At 40.9% G+C, this 22,247-nt stretch overlaps 1 protein-coding gene across 2 annotated transcripts in view; it reads left to right on the forward strand.

The window, feature by feature from the left end:
* Positions 1–5,178: 5,178 nt before the first annotated feature.
* Positions 5,179–22,247, forward strand: part of SCAF11 (SR-related CTD associated factor 11) — a 71,236-nt gene continuing 54,167 nt past the window's right edge. The window contains exons 1-2 of one of the 2 annotated variants that reach the window (XM_048835984.2): positions 5,179–5,480; positions 21,275–21,329. The gene's annotated coding sequence lies outside the window, so the exon portion shown is untranslated. The remainder of the gene's footprint in view (positions 5,481–21,274; positions 21,330–22,247) is intronic. The other variant, XM_048835979.2, reaches the window with a different exon arrangement.

A 22,247-nucleotide genomic window follows, 5' to 3' on the forward strand; every position in this document is an offset into this window, starting at 1 on the left:
CAGCCATAGCATACAGGAAAGCAGGAATAGCAGGCTGGAGGCATCAGCCTGGGAGTTGGCTGCAGAGGGAAGGCAGGGCAGCAGGAAACTTGGGAACTGGGGGTGAGATCCAGGCAGTTATGCCCCTTTACTAGCAGTGGACCAGCAGTAACCACAGCAGGAGAATACAGGGCAGTGATCTTTGGGCAGAAGGGCAGTGTGGAGGAGTTACAAGACAGTTACCTGTATACTCCTGTACTGGACTGCTCTTAGGGGCTGGATTAGGAACTGCTGGTTTATCTTTTATTGTACCTTACAGTCATTGTACATAGGGCAGTTGTACCTTTTAGTTTTGGCAGCTAGCCAAGGAATCCTATGTTATTCAAAGCGTGTGAGTGTTTATGGGAATTCAGGGAAGGCTAAAGCCTGGAAAATATTTGGGCCACCTTACCGCCGAGCATGCAGTACACAAAACACACTACCAAATGTGTGGGTACCACAACACTCATAAGAACATAGGAACTGCCATACTGGGTTAGATCAAAGGTCCATCTAGCCCAGTATCCTGTCTTCTGACAATGGCCAGTGCCAACTGCCCCAGAGGGAATGAACAGAACAGGTAATCATCAAGTCGCCCATTCCCAGCTTCTGGCAAACAGAAGCTAGGAACACCATCATGCCCATCAGGGCCAACAGCCAATAATGGATCTATTCTCCATGAATTTAGTCTTGGCCTTCACAACATACTCTGGCAAAGAGTTCCACAGGTTGACTGTGCATTGTGTTAAGAAATATCTCCTTTTGTTTTAAACCTGCTGCCTATTAATTTCATTTGGTGTCCCCTACTGTCATAAATATAAAGGGAAGGGTAACCACCTTTCTGTATACAGAACTATAAAATCCCTCCTGGCCAGAGGCAAAACCCTTTCACCTGTAAAGGCTTAAGAAGCTAAGATAACCTCGCTGGCACCTGACCAAAATGACCAATGAGGAGACAAGATACTTTCAAAGCGGGGGGGGGGGAGACGACAAAGGGTCTGTCTATCTGGGTGATGCTTTTGCCAGGATCAGATCAGGAATGCTCTTCAGAACTCCTTAAGTTAGTAAGTAATCTAGCTAGAAATGCATTAGATTTTCTTTTGCTTAATGGCTGGTAAAATAGCTGTGCTGAATGGAATGTGTATTCCTGTTTTTGTGTCTTTTTGTAACTTAAGGTTTTGCCTAGAGGGATTCTCTATGTTTTGAATCTGATTACCCTGTAAGGTATTTACCATCCTGATTTTACAGAGGTGATTCTTTTACTTTTTCTTTAATTAAAATTCTTCTTCTAAGAACCTGATTGCTTTTTCATTGTTCTTAAGATCCAAGGGTTTGGGTCTGTGTTCACCTCTGCAAATTGGTGAGGATTTTTATCAAGCCTTCCTCAGGAAAGGGGGTGTAGGGGTTGGGGGGATATTTTGGGGGGAAGACATCTCCAAGTGGGCTCTTTCCCTGTTCTTTGTTTAACATGCATGGCGGTGACAGCGTAGGGTTCAAGGACAAGGCAAAGTTTGTACCTTGAGGAAGTTTTTAACCTAAGCTGGTAAGAATAAGCTTAGGGGATCTTTCATGCAGGTCCCCACATCTATACCCTAGAGTTCAGAGTGGGGAAGGAACCTTGACACCTACTTCTTGTGTTATAGAGTAAATAATACTTCCTTATTTATTTACTTTCTCCATACCAGTCAATTTATAGACCTCTATCATATCTCTCCTTAGTAATCTCTTTTCCAAGCTGAAAAGTCCCAGTCCAACTCACAGCAACACCTACAGTGGGGTCAGTTACAACTGCTTGTATCCACGCACCACAAGTTAATACTCTATTAGTAATCATGGCTACATATCATGTATCATTGCCCTTGCCAGCAGCCAAGGCTGGCACATAATTGTCTTAGTCTAACCAGGTTGTAACCATGGGCAGCGTGTGGCTCTGGCATTTGGGGAGGCTGGCATGAGCACTGGAAGCTCCCCTGGTGCCTGGCCCGTGGCCCCGCTCCACCCCCACTCTGCCCCATGCTCCACCTCTGCTCCATCCCAGGGCCCGCCCATGTTCCACATAGGGGAGAAAGAGAAGTAGCGTGGGCAGGAAGAGACACAACATGGGTGGGGCCACAAAGGACGAGCAGGAGCGGGGCTTTGGGACGGAGTGCAGGAGAGGCCCTGGCACAGGCGTCTGCACTCTCAAAGGCAGCGCGTCAAAGCTGTTTGGGGAGGCTTAGCCTCCCCTGGCCTATTATACCCATTGCCCATGGTTGTAACAGTCATTTTGGGTTGGGCAGAACCCTAACCAGTCTCTATTATTAGGATAGCCAGGCCTAACTCCCAGCTCTCTGTGCTACATCAGAGTGCATTGCCGTATGTGTGCTGTTTCTACCACTCGGCATGCATGTCCTCTGAGCTCTTTCACTCCTACTGAGGCACTATGGAAAAAGCTACCCAAAATTAACTGATTCAAACACAGGAAACATGGACAAAAATGCATGAGATGGTTGTGTTGTGAAAAAAAGCTGCTAACAGTTCAGATAACAGTATGACTAGCCGGGTTCTTGTAGCGCAGATATGGACTAAACCTTGCTTCTTCTACAAGGCCGACAAATACTAACCCAAACCAGTAATTGCTATCACCACTCCATTTTGAACAAATCAAAAAATTCCCCAAATTAGCACAATTCTCGGTGTCTTGTGTGTGCAATTATTGTAGGTATATTTTTAGTCCGTAAGCCCCTTGTGGCAGGAACTGTGTCTTTTTTACATCTTGTAAAGCACCTTGCACTTAACTATTGGCGCTCAACAAATAATATAATAATGTTAAAATGAGGTAATCTGTTGGGCACATATAACTAAGAATCTTGTGACTTTCTTAGAGTATTAGGGCCCAGTTCTGCAAGGTCCAAAATGCTGGATGTGACTTTGTCCCTACATCCGCAGCAAATTCTTACGCTATGCAAACTGTGAGGATCAGAATCACACAGGGACTGAATAAAATTTAATAAAGTAAAGGAGGGTAAGGTAATGAATGCAAATCAATATGGGTTTAGAAAAAATAGATCCTGTCAAACTAACTATCTTATTTTGATGAGATTATAAGTTTGGCTAATAAGGTAAAAGTGTGGATATAATAGACTTCTGTAAGCCATTTGACTTGGTACTACATGACATTTTGATTAAAAAACTAGAATGACATAAAATAAACATGACACACATTAAATGGATTAAAAACTGACCAATAGGTCTCAAAATGTAATTGTAAAAAGGGAATCACCATCAAGCCAGTGTGTTTCCAGTAGAGTCCTGCAGGGATTCATTCTTGGCCCTATGCTATTTAACATTTTTATCAATGACCTGGAAGAAAACATTCTTTGATATAGTTGGCAGATGACACAACAACTGGAGGAGTGGTAAATAATGAAAAGGACAAGTCTCTGATTCAGAGCGATCTGGATCACTTGGTAAACTGGACACATGCAAATAATATTTTAATACAACTATATGTAAATGTATGCATATAGGAACAAAGAATGTGGGCCATACTTACAGGATGGGAGACTCTGTTCTTGAAAGCAGTGACTCTGAAGAAGATTTGGGGTTTTATAGCAGATAATCAGCTGAACAGGAGCTCTCAGTGTGATGCTGTGGCCAAAAGAGCTAACGTGATCTGGAGATGCATAAAAAGGGGAATCTCAAGTCGGAGTAGAGTGGTTATTTTAAATCTACTTGGCACTGGTGCAACCATTGCTGGAATACTGCATCCAGTTCTGGTGCCCACAATTTAAGAAGAACGTTGATAAATTAGAGAGGATTCAGAGAAGAGCCACAAGAATGATTAAAGGATTAGAAAATATGCCTTATAGTGATAGATTCAAAGAGGTCAATCTCTTTAGTTTCACAAATGGAAAGTTATGGATGATGTGTTTACAGTCTATAAGTAACTGCACGGGGAGGAAATATTTAGTAATGGACTCTTCACTGTACCAGACATAGGTACAACACAATCCAACAGCTGGAAGTTAAAACTAGACAAATTCAGACTGGAAATAAAGCATATGTTTTTAACAGCGAGCGTAATTAACCATTGGAACAACTTAGCAAGGCTTGTGGTGGACCTTCCATCACTCACAATTTTTAAATTAGGTGATATTTTTCTAAAAGCTCTGCTCTAGGAATTATTTGGGGGAAGTTCTAAAGCCTGTGTTTTAATTACAGGAGGTCAGAGTAGATCAATGGTTCTAAAACTGTGGGTCGAGACCCCAAAGCGGGTTGGCATTAGACTTGCTGGGGCCCAGAACCAGGGCCAAAGCCTGCTCCGTCCACCCTGGGTGGTGGGGCTCAGGGTACAGGCCCCCCTTAGGCTTTGCCCCCCTCCACCCCCTACATGGGGCAGTGAAGCTCAGCTGGGCTCAGGTTTCTGTCCCTCTTCCTTGTTATCAGAAGGGGGTCGCAGCACAATGAAGTTTGAGAACCCCTGGAGCAGATCATCGCAAATCTCCCCTCTGACCTTGGAAACTAGGAACCTGGGTAAACCTTTCCCCTGCCCGACGTGGTCTGTCAAATCTCTCAAAAGCCCCGCTGCTCACGCAGGAGAGCCAGCCAAACACCACAACTACACACTGGCACGAACACCCGCTGTCTGGTCACCTGACCGCCGTCGGGCGAGGCCGCCCGCCCTGCACATGCCGCACAGCCGCTTTGTGCGCCCCATGGAAACAGCTGCGGGGCCCCCGGCGCCAGCGCCCCGGCAAAGGGGGAAATGCCCCGCTCCCAAAGGGGCGCCTGTTGCCATCAACCTCGCAGCGCCGGGGGCAGCAGGAAGCAGCTCACGCCCCGCACGAGGCGAGCACGAGCACGAGCCTCCCGCCACCGCTACCAGCCGCGCCAGTGCGGCCCCTACGAGCCCCCGCAGCTCGGCACCGGGCGCAGCGGCCCGCGCCCCCCAGAGAAGGTTCCAGCCCAGCTCCTCGGCCTGCCCTTTCCTATCGCCGCAGCGACTGACCCCCACCCCCCGAGCTCGGAGCTGGAGGACCTTTCCCAGAGTGCCCTTGCAGGCGACGCGCGCGGGCTGGGTCGGAGGCGTCTCGTTGTCAGGTTGCGCCGCCCGCCGCCACGCTGTTCCTCTGTCGCAAAAGGCGGTTGGGCAGCGCCGCCGCGCGGCTTCCGTGGGTGCTGCGCAGTCGCCGCCGCGCACTGACATGTGGCCGGGGAGCCGCTGAGGATCGAGCGGAGTAGGCGGCAGTGGCGCAGCGCGCTCGGAGTCCGCCCCTCCCCTCCCTTCGCGGAGCCTTTAGGCCGGGGACACGTTCCGGGCCTCAGCCGCGGAGAAGCGACCGCGGCGGCTCCCGGAAGTCCCGAGGCGGCGGCGCAAGGAGCTGGAGCTTCCATGTTGGGGGAGCTGGCAGCGCAGCAGTAACCGAGCCCTGTGGGGACACGGGGCCTCAACAGCCGGAGCCTCCGATCCTTGGCGCCAGGTACGCCCTGGGGGCGGCAGCCCGAGGAGGGGCTGGGGGAGTCTTTGGGTCCCTCCTGGGGGAGCGCTTGGGGAGGCGGTGTCGCGTGTCCTGGGACGCTGGTTCCTGGAGCGGGGGCGCGGGCGGGAGGACTCTCGGCAGCTCCCGTGTCACAACTGAAAGTAGTTTGAGCCGGCTTCTCCCGGTGGGGCTGCGGGGCGACTCCCCTGTCCCGCGTCGGAGGCGGCCGTGGCAGCGCGGCTCCGCGGGGCCTTCACCTCAACTCGGAGCCCCCCGGAGAGTTGCGGTCTCTCTACTTCCCCCTCCCCGGGGCAGCGGGCGGGGTTTGGTGCCCGGCCCGCTGCGCCCCACCCCGCGCGAAGAGACTGACACGAGCCGGTCGGATCAAGAGTTTAAGACCAAACGTGACAGGCCGTTGCCCTGCAGGCGCTGGGCTCGGGCGCGCTCCGCTGCTTGGGCCCTTACCCGGCTGGCTGTGCATCTGCGCATTTCCCCGGGGCAAGAGGGAAAACAAAGGGGACCAGCGGCTGGAGTAACTGAGCTCCCCAGTCCCCGGGCCAGCCCCGGCCTCTGAGCCTCCGCCCGAGCACTGCTCCTCCTCGTCCCCGCTCAGTCAGCATCCGGGGAAAGCTTTTGTTACACAAACACAAACCACCAAAACAAATCCCGACTGTGTGTAATCGATAGGCACGGACCAAGCCTTGTTAAAATCGCATGTGTAGAGCAGTCCCGTGCACTGAGCTAAATGTTGCTCTCGTTTGGGTCGGTCAAAATCTTATCTAGACCGCTTTTGTAATAAAATGTTTGGATACGAGCTTTCTGTATTGGCAGCACCGTATCTGCACGTTGCATTCAGGCACCAAGAATTAGATTAACACCTGAAAGTTGTTATAAAATTAAAGGGAGGGATTTGGGATTTAGCCCAGGTATGATTGCCTTTATGCTGGAGTAAATCAGGAGTAATTTGTTGTTGGAGTTAGACTGGGATGAAACTGGTAGTGAGAAGAAAATTTGACCCTTTAATCAGTGAGACTTCTTGATTTTTGGAGGGAATGTAGTGGTGGTCAACCAGGTTCCAATTTTTGTTTGTTTGTTTGTTTTGCTTGATATCCATTAAAAGGATGTTGTTGGACAGATGAGGCCCCAGGTTTAAATGTACATATATATTTCACATTTCCTAATATTAATAAAAGTAACAGTAGTACTTTATGCTTATTTAAAATTGAGTGATTTTCATAGATTTTAAAATTTGCAGTGTTTGTACTACAAATGCTATGAAACTAAATATCCAAGAAGAGCAAAATACAGAAAGTAAATAGGCAAAAGTAAGGTAACTCTTTTGTGTTAGTAATCTTATGTGGTATTAGTATAATTGGTAAGGAAGCTTTTTTTAAAATATAAGTAGACATTACCCAGAAAAGAGAACAGGAGTACTTGTGGCACCTTAGAGACTATCAAATTTATTTGAGCATAAGCTTTTATGGGTTACAGCCCACTTCATCGGATGCATAGAATGGAACATATAGTAAGATATTATTTTTTTTTATATGTGGATATATGTATACACAGAACATAAAGTGGAGTAAGAGGCTAATTAATTAAGATGAGCTATTATCAGAAAGTTCATTTGTGAATTTATTTTCTGTACTACTTATTGGAATACAGTTTTTTGTGTTTTATATTACAATAGTGCCCAAAGGCTGGGTGCCGTTGTACAGATATAATAAATGACAGCTCCTGCCCCCAAAGAGTTTACTGTCTAAGAACTATCTGGGATGGAGGGTGCAGTGCAATTTGACATTTTTTAAAATAAAGCTTCATGCTAAATATAAGATTCTTAATTACAAAATAAAACTTAAATATAAAGTTCAAATTTAAAGATTCATCTGAATCTTTAAAGTGGAATGTAGCACAGTGCAAAATTTGATATCAGGTAGAGCAGTCCAATAGTTGCATTACAGTTAAGGTTGAAAATCACTTATATTATGCTATTTTCTAGGTTCTTAGAACTTTCTGAAAAGATTAGCCTTTGGGCTCTTATCATTTTGGGATTTTACCATTTAAAAAAAAAATTCAGAAACTTTTTTCATTTTAGAAGTTCAGCCTTGTATGTGTATACTCAGTGAGGAATGAATTCTCGAGAGAAGAGTTTTCAGAGTGGTAGCCCTGTTAGTCTGTATCAGCAAAAACAATGAGGGGTGCCACAAGGACGACTCCTTGTTTTTGCGAGAGAAGAGAAGTAGTGTAACTCTCATACGTGGTATGGTTCTTTTCTTACTACTAATGTGAGCCCTGATCCTGTATATACATCCTCACAGATTCAGCTGCAGCGCTTGGGAGCTTTGTTTTGCTAGCTTATACATATACTTGGTTTTCTGCATGTTGAAATAACCAATTACATAGATTTATTTGCATATGCAATTATGTACATAATCAGTTATTGTTCAGGTAATGCATATGCAACATGAAATGAAACTATATTGTGTATAAGTGAGTTAAATGTGGTTCCTGTAAGGGACTAGAACTTTTTATATTTCCTAACTTTTTTGTGTAAACTCTTAAATATAACTTTGCATTATTGTATTTTTTTTACGTTCTAATTATCTGATTGGACTACAGAATTGTGTCCATGATATTCTACACAGTTTCACTTTAAAGATTGACTTTATATGATTTTTAGTCTACAGAACTTTATTTACCAGTTATTTCAGCAGTTTTATAGCTTTTTAGGACTTTTATACAGATGAGTTGATATTCAGTAAGTCTAAAAAGAGCCCAGAGGCTCTTTTTCACTCAGTTATTTTTTGCACAACCACAGCATCATTCATATGATTAACAACATGTTGGGCTTTTAACACAACTTTTTCTTAAGGGGATTTAGCTTTTAAGGGAAAGACACCTAATTTAGGGCTAGCATATACTACCGCACTACATCAGCGCAGCTGCACCAATGCAACTGTGCCATTCTAGCGTGTCTGGTGAAGACGTGCTATGCTCATGGGAGAAACGAGAGGGGAAGCTATGTAAGCGGGAGAGCATCTCCCACCAACATAGCATGGTGTAGATACTGCTTTACGTCACTTGTAACTTGCATCAATTTAAAAGGTAGTGTAGACAAATCCTTATCCAAGTGGTACTGTCTGATGCCTAGTCTACATCTAAAACTTAGATCATCTTAACTGCATAGCTCCTAGTTGCGAAAAATTTTGCACCCTATTTCCCCCCCCCCCCCAGTGCCTTTGTAGATGTAGCTAGGTTGGCTGAAGAGGTGGATTACCTACATCAACGGGAAAATCCTCCCATTGATGTTCTATTAGCAGTGCTATTGCTGCAGGGTTGTGGCTATGCTGCTATATTGCAGATATGCCCTAAAAGAGTTCAAGTTTACTATAAGGACAAAGAGTGGAGTAAATCCTTAACTCCCCTGCCCTGGCCTTCATATCAAAGCAATAACCTTGGCAACAGTAATTAAAATATCAGGATCTTGAGATGAAATGACAAATTAATATCACTAACTAAAATGTATTGGAATTTTATTTTGTAGGGATATGAAGTATTCTAACTCATCTTGTACTAATTATTGTGAAGTTATATTTGAAAGCCTAAAAATGGAAAAGTTATTTTGTGCCGTCTTTGGTTACTTTATGAAGTATTAAGAAGCCTTGAAAAATATTTTTCAAATTCTTTTTCCACTTATCTTTTACCTTAGCAATACCATGAAATGCAAATTTTGTCTTTCTTTTTTTTTTTTTTAACTAATGGTCTCCTTGGACGAGACCCTGGAAGTGGATTGGGAGCTTCCACAGTCTTTTACTTAGAGGTCAGTGTGTTAAATCTTTAACAAAGATATCTTCTCAATTGCTTGTTTTTGTTAATACACATCACAAATTTTTTTTAAAGAGCCCGAATAAAAGTTCTTCCCTTTTCAGCAGATCAGGTTTCACTCATACGGTACTTGTAATGGTATCTTAAAAGTTATCCAGTTTTACGTAGTCTTCCAGGAAAAAAATAGGATGACAAGATCTGAATTTCCTGCGTGTGTATGTGTTAAAACAGAAAATCCCCCAAAATCCCTACTCCCAAGTGGTCTTAAAAGTAAGAAAGAAAACCCTTTAGACATTATAAAGAAGTAAACATAGTCATCCATTTTTCTTCTTATATGAGGTATCTTTAAGGCTGAGAGCCAGTTCATTCTAAACGTCTTCAGAAACTTTTCAGGCATTCTCAGGACTGTCATTTTATTTATTACTTGAATACTTTCAGGCACAATATGTTAGGATTGGTTTCAGAGGAACAGCCGTGTTAGTCTGTATTCGCAAAAAGAAAAGGAGTACTTGTGGCACCTTAGAGACTAACCAATTTATTTGAGCATGAGCTTTCGTGAGCCACAGCTCACTTCATCAGATGAAGTGAGCTGTGGCTCACGAAAGCTCATGCTCAAATAAATTGGTTAGTCTCTAAGGTGCCACAAGTACTCCTTTTCTTTATGTTAGGATTGTATCCCATTAGTCTAAAACTGTAAACATTGAAACTTGTTAGATGAATGTTAACCTAATATTTATATGGTGTCTTCACAATCTGTGTTTATAGGGCAGTGGTTATCATGGTACCGTGTGTACCAGAAGCATGACTTCATATTTGTTGTGATTTTTAAATCAATACATTTTGAGCATAGACCTCTATTCGTTTGTTTTAGAAAGGCTGTAAGTAATTTCTGCTCAGGATATGTCTGGTTACAGTCCACCATATTTAGTTGTTACACAGATGCCTGGATGTATGTGAAAAATTATACATTATGAAGAATTCACCTTCAATATTCTGTGGGAAATTTTGAGAAGTCTGAAATTTTTTTAAAGAAATCATTCCAAATGTATGAACATTTTTAAAGATAATTTATCCCAACAATTAATTTGATGTGTAATTTTAAATAAAATAAGCTCTATTTCACTCAGTCTTGGGGTTTGTTTTTTAAATCCTCCTTTAATAGGGGTTCCCTCTGAGGGCAGGGGGGAGTGCAGTACCTTTGCAGAAAGTGTTATATGCACTTGGGCCGTGTCCACTAGTTTTCTTATTAGTGTGGTTCTCAACCTATTTACCATTGTGGCCGCATATGGAGCTCTCTATCTGTTATGTGTAGGGCTCTGTGCCTATCACGGATTCAGGGCGGCCCCGATCAGTGGTCAGGCTGCGGCTGGAGCAGCCTCGGGTGGTGGCTGCGGGCCCTCTCTCCTTCCCTGGTTCACCCCAGCAGCACACTGTCTCCCTCCCTTGCGCCCCCCCAAGATTTAGTCAAGGGTATTTTTAGTAAAAGTCATGGACAGGTCACTGGCCATGAATTTTTGTTTATTGCCCGTGACCTGTCCATGACTTTTACTAAAAATACTCATGACTAAATCGTAGCCTTAGTTAAGCCACACAATATATATACTACCTGTATGGTCCTGAGGATGTCACATAGGCCACATCTGTGTGTTGATTGGGCCGTAAGCAGGCCGCAGGTTGAGAACCAGTGGCGTAAATGAACTCTGAAATAGTCATTAAGTGGATAACTCATTAAGATGGAAGAGTCAGTTTAAAACTCTGAGTACTGTACTAATGTTTCTGATTTGGGGTGTGTCTACGCTATGCAGACTGTACTGGCCTAGCTAGGCTCCTGTAGCTATGCTGGCATAACCCCATAATGTAGACTCAGACCATGTTGATGGAAGGGTTTTTTTCATTGGTGTAGGAATACCATGTACCCAAGCAACAGTAGCTAGGTCAGTGAGTGCATTCTTCCATCAACTTAGTTGCGTCCACACTGGGTGTTAGTTCAGGTGTTTTTTTCACACCCCTGGTCCATGTAGGCATGTTGACATAACCTTTAAGTGTACACAAGGCTTTTCTTTCAGACTTGGGAAGACAGCACTGAATTGGTTCACATTTAGAGACTTATTTCACAACCATAAAGACAAAACAAAAAAGTTTGTAATTAACAATGCATATAGTTTTTTACAGAACACTGTAGACACCATTAAACATAGAAGAGATCATGGGAGAGACCTTAAAAGAATTTCCACTGTCTGTATTTTCAGTGGCCTATAGTAAATTCAGTGATTGATTATTTTTCATTACCAGCAAATGGAGCTATGGAAACTGTTGTACTGTTTATCGAGGCTTATTGATGTTTCTTCTGATTATTTATGGCAGTTTTGCCTGATTTCTTTTGTTTGTGGAACTTGTTTTTGGAATTCCTTCACTAGTACTGTTCATTTAGTTGGGCTGTGCTTTGGGAAGTGTATAGGATAAATTACGTTCATGTTACTTGGGAAATTGGTTCATTTTCAGTATTAGGCATATTGGACGCACTGGTTAGTTGATGTATCCGTTATTTAAGTGCAGACTAATTTTCATGGTGGGAACTGATATATTTTACATGATAAAATACACATACTTACAGTCACTAAGTGAGCTTATAATAAAAACATTGCTTAAGGTTAGCAATCAGAAGTAATCTCCCTTAAAATCCCCCTAGATGGAGCTACTATAAGGTGGGTACATAACTGGTTGGAAAACTGTTCCCAGAGAGTAGTTATCAGTGGTTCACAGTAATTCTGGAAGGGCATAATGAGTGGGATCCCCAGGGATCAGTTCTTGGTCTGGTTCTGTTCTATATCTTCATCCATTATTTAAATAATGGCATAGAGCAGCAGTTCTTAACCAAAAAGAAAAGGAGTACTTGTGGCACCTTAGAGACTAACCAGTTTATTTGAGCATAAGCTTTCATGAGCTACAGCTACATGTATCCGATGAAGTGAGCTGTAGCTCATGAAAGCTTATGCTCAAATAAACTGGTTAGTCTCTAAGGTGCCACAAGTACTCCTTTTTGCGAATACAGGCTAACACGGCTGTTACTCTGAAACCAGTTCTTAACCAGTGGTCCAAGGCCCCCTGGGGCACCACAAGCAGGTTTCAGGGGGGTCCGCCAAGCAGGGCCAGCATTAGACTCACTGGGGTCCAGGGCAGAAGGTGGAAGCCCCGCCACCCCAAACCCCACCATCTGGAGCTGAAGCCTGAGCATCTTAGCTTCGCTAGGCCCCCTGTGGCATGGGGCACCAGGCAATTTCCCTGCTTGCTACCCCCTAATGTTGGCCCTGGCTTTTATATGCAGAAAAATAGTTGTAGCCTGGGTGGGCTCTGGAATTTTAATAGCATGTTGGGGTGGGGGGTCAGAACGAAAAAGGTTGAAAAGCCCTGGCATAAAGAATACACTTACAAAGTTTATGGACGATACCAAGCTGGGAGGGGTTGCAAGTGCTTGGAGACTAGGATTATAATTCAAAATGATCTGGACAAACTGGAGAAATGGTCTGAAGTAAATAGGATGAAATTCAATACGGACAAATGCGAAGTACTCCGCTTAGGAAGGAACAGTCAATTGCACACATACAAAATGGGGAATGACTGGGGGGTCATAGTGGACTAGAAGCTAAATATGAGTCAGCAGTGTAACACTGTTGTAAAAAAAGCGAACATCATTCTGGGATGTGTTAACAGGAGTGTTGTAAGCAAGACACAAGTAATTCTTCTGCTCTACTCCATGCTGATTAAGGTCTCAGCTGTAGTATTGTGTACAGTTCTGGGTGCCACATTTCAGGAAAGATGTGGACAAATTGGAGAAAGTCCAGAGAAGAGCAACAAAAATTATTAAAGGTCTAGAAAACATTACCTGTGAGGGAAGATTGAAAAAAATTGGGTTTGGTTAGTCTGGAAAAGAGAAGACAGAGAGGACATAACAGTTTTCAAGTACATAAAAAGTTGTTACAAGGAAGATGGAGAAAAAATTGTTCTTCTTAACCTCTGAGGGTAGGACAAGAAGCAGTGGGCTTAAATTCAGCAAGGGAGGTTTAGGTTGGACATTAGGAAAAACTTTCTAACTGTCAGGGTAGTTAAGCACTGGAATAAATTGCCTAGGGAGGTTGTGGAATCTCCATCATTGGAGATATTTAAGAGCAGGTTAGACAAACACCTGTCAGGGATGGTCTGGATAATACTTAGTCCTGCCATGAGTGCAGGGGACTGGACTAGATGACCTCTCGAGGTCCCTTCCAGTTCTATGATTCTAAACCTGTCAGTGAATAACCCCTCAAAAAATACTTTGATAAACAGATAGCATTACTACTTTTTCCAGAAGGTCAGAAGACTTGCTTTTTACCTGGCCAGTTGTTGGAACCTTTTCGTTTGTACAGTTTGGGGGTTTTGGTAGTTTTGGTCTTCCACATAGGACTTTTCCCCTAGTCTGGTTACACGCATGCATGCTTTAAAAGAGTTGAAAGTGAAAATTTGGCCCACAGCTTGGAACATGGACCCACCAATTGTGCATATGTCTGTGTGGTATCCCAATTCATGCTTATTTAGCCCCCTCAGCGAGGAGGTGAAGGCAGTGTATTTTGTTTTTGTAACACTGCAACCCATGTCTCCTATTTTAAAAATCTCCTATGATCCTTCATACACATGTATGGAACTCAGGGCAGAAGAACATTTTCTCAGTACTATCCACTGGAATATCTAAGAAGTAGAATTGCCCTCAAGTGGCTGCATTCCTCCTTACACTAGGGTCTACAGGCAATTAAGTGTTACCTTATCAACTGTATTAATAAACACTGATAGATGGAATATTGACACGGACAACTAATATTCATTTGTTACCTGGAGAACATGAACGCTTATATTTCGGTCTCTGTGGAGTTATTTCTTCAATGCTACTACTATTTTTTTTTTTTTTTTTTTTTTACTATAAACACGCCTTTTAAATGTGATCCTCCCTCAAACATAATACCCAGGATTGAACCTACTGGCTCAGGAAATAAGAAGCATCAGTATTGAGTTGTCTCATCAATGTTATCCTAGAAAGGAAGACTTCAAATATATTGACATTGGTCTGATAGTCATTAATCTCCACTGTATATTTTATTTATGATGGACTAAGTAATCCCCGGAGCCACCTTCAGCCTGGAAGGACATGGATCCAAAGTACATGTTGTGGAATAAAGTTCTCCTAGTCTCTCCAGAGACTTAGATAGCAATGCAGACAAAAACTGAAGTCTTGAAGTCTTGGTATTTGTCTCTCTACACATTGCTCTGCCACCACAGAAGCAGAGAGGTTTACATGAAATGGAGCAGTTTTAATCTACAAAATACATTTATTTCCTGTGGGACAGTCTTGAGTCAGCTGCTGAAAAGAGACAGCCTGTGTTAATCAGTCTGGCCTGCACGCAGGACAAATCCACTATCTGACATTTTCCTAGCCACTGCATAAAAATTTGAAAACTTTTCAAAGCAATTTATCAGCTTTGGCACAGAACTTCTGCCACTGGTCTGTTTCTTTTGCATGCTTCATTTGTCACTTGTAATCCACAACCAGTGGTGACCCATACGGATACATAGTGAAAGAAACATCTAGGAAAAGATCCTGTAAAGTCCCTATAAAACCAACCATAAGACTGGTCTGTTGGAGGACTGATATTCTCTTTCAGGGCAGGGTGGATTAATTTAAATCACCAAGTGGAAAGCCTCGATTTTAAATCAGTGTTTCCATTTGTACTTCAGTTATTTTTCTACAGAAAGATGCGTTCTCATATAACCATTAAAATGTTGATTTACAGATAAACAGAGCTTTTACGCTAGATTTGGTACATCTTTTTGCTATGTAGAAGGGCACGCTATAAGTATTCATTTATTTAAGCAATTATATGGCTTAATATTTTCAGATTTTTATTGTACATTATTAGTACATTGGAAAATTGGTGAATGATATTGCTCGTTTACTAGATAATTAACTTTTTGCTCATGATCTATGGCTAACTGCATTAGGATGGTAGCTGGAATTTAATTAAACACACAAACCAGCATATAACATTTATTTTTATTAAACAAAATAACCGTAAATGTTTTGGATATGTAATCTTCTCTTATCAAAACAGGTTTCACATTTACAACTTAATGATTTATTAAATAGAGGGTTTAACTGTAATCAGTTTAAATAAATTGATTATTGCAGGCCAGCCTGGGAAAATTTTCAAATATGCCTATGTGAAAGTGACTGGAACTTGAGTTCCTATGTGCCTAAGTTTCTTGAAAATGAGACAGTCTTCTAAGCCCTTTACACTTTTAAAACTAGAGTATCTTGTCTCTCCTCCTCACTCCCCCCTCATTTTTATTCATACACTGGAAGAGAGAGACAAGTTTTCCTGCTTTTTCAATTCCCAATAGATTTCTTAACTTTGATAGAATATTTTCTTCATTTGGACTAATTCATTCTGTGCCTGCAGAAGAGGCTACTATTATGAAATACTGATTTAAAGCTTCAAAATTTCTGGTTCCAGATGCTTAGCTAGTTACTTCCACCAGTTCAGTGGTGTGACTTTCAAAATATAGGTTTCAGAGTAACAGCTGTGTTAGTCTGTATTCGCAAAAAGAAAAGGAGTACTTGTGGCACCTGGATTTGCAAATTGGATACTATTAATTTAGGCTTAAATAGAGACTGGGAGTGGCTAAGTCATTATGCAAGGTAGCCTGTTTCCTCTTGTTTTTTCCTACCCCCCCCCCCCTAGATGTTCTGGTTTAACTTGGATTTAAACTTGGAGAGTGGTCAGTTTAGATGAGCTATTGCCAGCAGGAGAGTGAGTTTGTGTGTGTATGGGGGTGGGGGGGATGTGAGAAAACCTGGATTTATGCAGGAAATAGCCCGACTTGATTATGTAAAGAGTTGTCACTTTGGATGGGCTAGCACCAGCAGGAGAGTGAATTTGTGTGGGGGGGTGGAGGGTGAGAAAACCTGGGTTTGTGCTGGAAATGGCCCACCTGATGATCACTTTAGATAAGCTATTACCAGCAGGACAGTGGGGTGGGAGGAGGTATTGTTTCATATTCTCTGTGTGTATATAAAGTCTGCTGCAGTTTCCACGGTATACATCTGATGAAGTGAGCTGTAGCTCACGAAAGCTCATGCTCAAATAAATTGGTTAGTCTCTAAGGTGCCACAAGTACTCCTTTTCTTTTTTCAAAATATAGTAAGCAAACATGTCTTGCTTGAATGGTTCACCTCCAGCTCTGAAGTCTAGTGTGGTTGGCATGATTGGTGTATGAATATTAGATGCTCCTGTCATAGCAGCATCGTCTTCAGCAGTTAGGCAACTACCTTGGAACTTTGAGTTGAGAATATTTTCAAGAAAATGAGGTGGAGTACTGCCCGCAGTTTAACTTTGTTGTTGGATATTTCTTTCGTCAGTGTCTCTAGAAGTTCTTTCCAAATTTCAACAGCATGAGCAGTACAGCAGCAATCTTTCTGCAATTTGTTCAAGGCTATGGAAAGAGATTTCAGTATATTCAGCACGTCTTCTACATTTCTCTTTTGTCTGTTGTTGACTACTTTGGCTGTGATAGTTCCAGGTATTTTGTCACATTTTTCTTCACAAATAGTCATCAGAATAGCCCAGTTATTTAATAAATAGGTCAAAACAATCAACCATTGAATTCCTTCATACATCTTGGGGAAGAATTAGTTTGGATCCTCCTGCTCTCCTCAGTGAAGCTGAAACACAATAGCTGTTACAGAAGCATTTTGCGTACCAGCAAAACATGCGCAAACACCTTCCCTGGAACGGACAGCAAGGTGATGAGCCTGTAGCTCTTACATTCGCTGCTCTGTCCCTTGCCCTTATAAAGTGAGATCACAGTACCGTCCTTCCGGCGGTTGGCAAGGTTCCATTTATTTTCTTTTATTCCTGGAGTTGTACGTAAGCTTTTGGCTAAAATATGCCTCAAATGAGCACTACGCCCATATGTTAGGAGTTTCAGGTTCCCTTCATTATTTTATTCAAGATTTTTTTTTTTTTCCTTCCTGTCTGCTACATTTGCAGTATTGTCTGTGAGGAAGTTCCACACTTGACAGTTGAATTTTTGTTCACAGTTTGTTATAACAATTTACTGCTACTTTTAAGTATTCTGCTGTATGGGCATCTGATGTATCAGCTGTTTATGTGAGCTAGACAACCCTAGCTTCTGTTGTCACATAAGCATGTATTACTGGATCACTGTATACATTGCTCCAACCATCAAGATTCAGCTTAATGAATTTCCCATCAATGTTTTTGCACACTTTTCAATTTCCTTCTCATACACTGTATCTAGCAATGTCTGCTCTGCCCAGTGAAGTATAGCCTGGTCCTAATGATTACACTGTATAAATTAAATGTTTGCTCTGAACAAGATAAAAGGGAGAATTGGTTGCATAAATGAACTGAGCAATCTTCTCATCTGTGGAGTCTTGCTGGAGTTTGCTGATTTTGAACTCTTCCATGGTTTTACTGGATGATAAAGGTTGTCTTTACCTTTATTTTAAAAACAAACTGCCTGCTTGTATGCTTAGTTGCTGCACTGCTGGTGGTACTGGCAGATGATTTTGAAGTTGTAAACATTGCAGATGATGGATGTTCATAACCCCGTATGTCTAAGATGGACCCAAAACATAATGGTGTTTAAAAAAAAAAAAAAAAAGTCGTTCTTGTTCGCTGGGTATTACTAAATTTATTGCTTTAAAGAAAATGAGATTGTATATGAAAGATTCCTCCTCCTCCTGCAAGTTTGTACCACTTTTTAAATGATGTAATTTATTTTAAATCCAGTTTTATAGGGAAAATAGCTTAATAAATCATAAGGATTTTTTACATCTATTTAAATCCTTATGGCTAACAACATAACAACCAAACAGCTTGAAAAAAAAGTTAAATGTTAAAATTCCATAAATGCCTAAAACTTTGCTTTTAAACAGGAAACTTTCTTCTAGGATGCTTGATTATTTTGAGCAAAAAATATAAAAATTTCTGAAGTCTAGCAGTAAAAATGTAATTGATAAATATCAAGAACATAAGAACGGTCTCAGGGTTTAAGCCAGTCTCTAACTATGCGAGCTATATTATCCCATATCTGCCTACTGCAGGGTTCTTACATGTTCCTCTGAAGCATGTGGTTCTGGCCACTGTTGGAGACAGGATACTGGCTTGGATGGACTTTTGGGTATGATCCAGTCTGGCAATTCCTTTGTTCCTAAATTCTTCAGGTGTTGGCATCGTCCTTGTTTATGTTTTGTTTTGCACATGCTATAGTTAGTGGGGGGGAGGGGTGGTTTGTTTTTTGTTTTGTTTTGTGTTGTTTGAGACAGGCCACAAACTACTTAAGAATGGGAATCCTACACGGATTATCTCTTTAGGAAAGGGGTCTTTTACCTCTTAATTTATCTGAAAATAATCTCTTGCAAGATTCTCACTAGTCTGCCCTACCTCTGCTGTTTGGAAGGAAATCTCATGGAATATTGCTTTTATCGCTGTAGCTTGCTGGTGGTTGTCCTAGTCTGAACATATCTTTACAGAAGTATGCTTATTTGTAGGTGAATAGTTACAAATTTGCCTATTCTAGAGACTCTAGCGAAACTATATAATTTTATCTTGAAAAGTGATTGAGCGGCTAAATGGGTTCCATGTTTGTGTCAATGATTTCTATATCGCATTTTGTCAGCCTACCAGTAAAAAGATAGCTTTCCCATTAGACAACTTTGAAACCTAAGCATGGAATCTGAAAATCTTTTAGCTTTTGCTGATATCAGTAATAATAACTCAGGCCAAATTCACCATCAGTTACATATGAGTAATTCAGTGTGTTCCACTTGGTAGCACAGGTGCAATAGCAGAACTCAGCCCTACATTTTGAATGTGGTGGGTTCTATTTGAATCAGGAATCAGAAAAACCTAGATTGCTTTTAGTGTGTTTGACTCTGTCCAGTTTAATAGGAGTAAAAAAGTGTGTGTGTGTAATTTTAGTTAAGCAACCAGATATGACTGTAAGCACACATTAGGAGCAGAACTGTCAAGGAAGATGGTTCTATTTTTATAGTCCTTCTTTGTAGCAGAGGCACAAAAGATTTATAAAAACAAAACTGAACTAGTGGAAAAATATGGTGTCAACACTCTATAAAGATGTTTTACTTAAACCAGTGCAAAACCCCTTCATACTTTGGTTTAAGAGTGGCTTATTTCAATTTCACTTAAACTTCTTCCTAATCAATTTACGCTAAACCAAATTTATCCTGTTTTAAACTGATACTGGATTGTTCACAAACCCTTTTGCACCTGTTTAAGTAAATCGGTTTAAAACCACACCTTAAGTTAAACTGATGCAATTCTGTATGTTGGAAAGTCCTTAGAGCAAGTTGAAGCATCTGGGGGAGAAGTTCTCTTCAGTCATGATCTCCCACTTCATAGCAGTGAACTACATGGTTAAAGATTTCATTAGTTTATTGTTGGTCACACCTGGTTATACTCATCAAAAACAGGTACAGTCTTTTGGGTTTAGATGCATGAGTCTTGATTGCATGCAAGGCACCTCCAGTTTTGTTTTGTTTTGTTCTTTATTTTATCTGATTTATTTCTACACCACTGCAACTTTATGGTAAAGATTTTAATTTTAATAGTTTAAGGTATTCAAATGTGTAACTCTTTCAGCAACTCAAACTCTGATCCCTTCTGCCTGTTCAGTAATGTGTATTGTGCTGTGTAGTGTTTAATGCCTTAATAGATTTGTAATGTAACTAACTTAAGGATGTTCTAATTTGTCCTTACTCACTTATCTAAACCATAACACATTTACATAGTTTTACCATTTAGGTATTTCAAAAATAAATGTAAATGGTCACACTAGTGAATATTTTCAGATGCATAGAAGATCAAGCTTAGAAATAACCACAATTGCATTTTATTCCTTAGGGAATATATGTGGCTTGGTGTGGATCTGTTTAGATGTATGTATCTTTGGGGCTTTATTCCTCATGATAAAAGTGAAACATCTGGAACTGTACCTGGGTCCTTATTTTCAAATAGAATTTATTGACACGTGTCAAAGAACTTTGTCTTGCATTGACAGAGACTACAATTCTCTTTTTGAATCTAGCCTAAATCCCTAAATTTGAAATGTATAAACAGCTGTTTTAAAACTAAAGTAGGTCATATTTAATTGGTGGAAAACATTTATGCTCAGTTATCTGAAAAATTGCTAACTTCATCAAACTATGGCCACAATTCATCGCTAGACTGAGATTAAACAAGAAATTACATGCCAAAAGGTAACTTCTATAAAAAGTTTTTATAAGTACCTGAAAAAGCATCTTTTCAATTATAATGTTGCTACTATTCTTAAACTAGGTATTTGGTATGTTTATCTTGTAAAGGAAATATAAATTAGAATGGATTTCTCTTGGTTTTGGAACACTTACATGGTGTGATCTTTGCTACTACTCTTTGCAAACACTCATTTCCTTTTTGAATATTCCATGTCAACACCTGGATGACTGTAGCTGTTTAAACATTGTGCAGTATCATGCACAAGGCAATCAACAGAATTTGATATTATTAAAACTCAAATAGAAAATTTCTCAGAACCTTACTGGACATTCACAATTTGCATGCAAAATCAGTTGTTTTTTTTAAGAAACTGAGGAAATTGGACAGATGAATATTGTTCTCCATTTTGAATGCAAATTTTCTCTAATTACTTAAACTGATGTGGTATACAAGTGCAATACAATGAGCTCTGATAAGTGCTACTGAAATATTCTTAAGGTTTAAATTCTCAAGGTTTACTTTCTTGGAAGATACTTTGTTTTGGGGAAGAGAAGTACTTCATCTTCTAACAGTCCTTTCTCTCCCCCCACCCCCTTCCTCCAAAAATCTTAATTTGCTTTTAAAATTCTTTGTTTTCCACAGTTTATCAAAACTCAGCTGTTGAACACATTCCAGACTCCTTGGATGCTAACATAACGTAAGTGTCCTTAAAAATCTTTAACCGTGTTACTACTGTGTTCCTTGTAATACCCTTTTAAAACTAGGCAGGAAAAATAGCCTTTCAAAGTTCCTTTACGAAATAACTTTTTATTCATATTTTCAGTGAAATAAAAGCAAACAGCTCTTGTATTGGTTTTTTTGTTGAAAATGTTGGTCAGTTGGTGAGGGGGAATAAGATTAGAAATTTATCAACCTTGTTGGAATCAGCTGTAATCCTGTGGCTTCTCTCCATCAAAATGTTCTTTTTTTTTAGAATAACACTCGGTGCTTTTTTTTTTTCCTGCTAGGAAATCTTCAAAACAAGTGCTGTTTTTAATAATAACAATAAAAGAAAAAAGTTAGTCTCCATTCCCAAAAGGTAACCTGTGTAGTCGATTTGTTGGGTTTAAGTTATGTCCATCTCTCCAGTTCCATGATGTCCATGCTTTCTTCTTTATATTAGGCAGTGTATTGACATTGCCAAGGTTTCTGCTCAAAACACTTCAGAATACTTCTTCATAAGAAGAGATCAGACAGAGGAAGCACCGGTAAAAATGCATGCTTTCAATCACAGTAAACCATGAATTTATGGGTCGGCTGCCGAAATTGAGGACCTTGGAAATTAACACTACTGCAACTCATGTTTGGAGGTTTGAAAGTTGACTGGTGGGTTTGCCTGTCAACCTAAACTTGGCTGCTTCCCTGGGGTTTATGCTATTACCACTTTTAAGCAGGGTGGATTTGATTTAAATCAAATTAGTGACTTAAATCATGATTTAAATCACTAGTCAAGAAGACTCGATTTAATCATGGTTTTCTGCATTCTTGTTGGTTGTTATAACCTTAATACATATTCTTCACAACTCAGAGAAAGATGTAGGTTTCATTTTTAGAAGGTACACACTATACATTTTTA

Source organism: Caretta caretta, chromosome 1, assembly GCF_965140235.1.
Source record: "Caretta caretta isolate rCarCar2 chromosome 1, rCarCar1.hap1, whole genome shotgun sequence".
Classification (NCBI taxonomy): Eukaryota; Metazoa; Chordata; order Testudines; family Cheloniidae; genus Caretta; species Caretta caretta.